The 975-nt window shown below is 40.8% G+C and overlaps 1 protein-coding gene across 2 annotated transcripts in view; it reads right to left on the bottom strand.

Annotated features, from left to right (window-relative positions):
• Positions 1-975, bottom strand: part of LOC110443219 (ubiquitin carboxyl-terminal hydrolase 15-like) — a 48127-nt gene that overhangs the window by 9482 nt on the left and 37670 nt on the right. The gene's annotated exons all lie outside the window — the stretch shown is intronic.

The raw sequence follows: 975 nt of genomic DNA, 5'->3' as shown, positions 1-975 counted from the left end.
ACGGACGACGGATGACGGACGACGAGGTACGAAGACGAATAGCGATAGGTCACTTGAGCTAAAGCTCAGGTGACCTAAAAACTTCATGCTGATGAAGATGCTGACGAAGCCAATGGACCATGAAAGGTAGGCCGCATCCAGTATTTGATGCATGGGTTGAGATGTACTACCTAAGATGCATGCACCTATGGTCAAAGTTTGGTTGGTCTAGCACTTAAACTTTCAGTGAAACTAACTTTAACGCAAAAACCTAATGTTGACGCCGTCGCCGGAATAGTAACACCTTAGGCTCAGAGACGCTTCCACTTCGTGGCGGCGAGACAAAAATAACAAGAAAGATTTGAAACAAGAGGCCCATGGGCCTTAACGGTCACCTGAGTCTATAGTATTTATTTTTGTTGTTGAAATATGTACCAATTTGAGTAAAAAATAGTATAATGTTAACTTAACTTTGTCAGGACCATGAGCTGATCATTCCTAGACCAATTTTAAGTGAGATCGGCCTATTAGAACTTAGTAGCAAAATAGCGGCCATGGCAGCCAAATTGTATTTCTGATTGACCCGAAAAATAACAACACTTTGTCAGGACCATGATTCGATCATTCCTACAAAGTTTCAGTTCAATCGGCCAAGTAGATCTTTACTTTAAGTTTGAAATAGTTTACCAAAATGGCAGCTGTGGTGGCCATATTGGATTTCTGATCGACCTGAAAAATAACAACACTTTGTCAGGACCATGAGTCAATCATTCCTACAAAGTTTCAGTTCAATCGGCCTAGCAGAACTTGACTTTAAGTTTGAAATATGTTTTCAAAATGGTGGCCGTGGCGGCCATATTGGATTTATGATTGACCTGAAAAATAACAACACTTTGTCAGGACCATGAGTCGATCATTCCTACAAACTTTAAGTTCAATCGGTCCAGCAGAACTTGACTTTAAGTTTGAAATAGGTTTTCAAAATGGCGGCCGTGG

The sequence above is a fragment of the Mizuhopecten yessoensis genome, unplaced genomic scaffold (assembly GCF_002113885.1).
Source record: "Mizuhopecten yessoensis strain PY_sf001 unplaced genomic scaffold, ASM211388v2 scaffold1951, whole genome shotgun sequence".
NCBI lineage: Eukaryota > Metazoa > Mollusca > Bivalvia > Pectinida > Pectinidae > Mizuhopecten > Mizuhopecten yessoensis.
The sequence above is the reverse complement of the archived record's forward strand: the minus strand, read 5'-3'. Positions and strand labels throughout refer to the sequence as shown.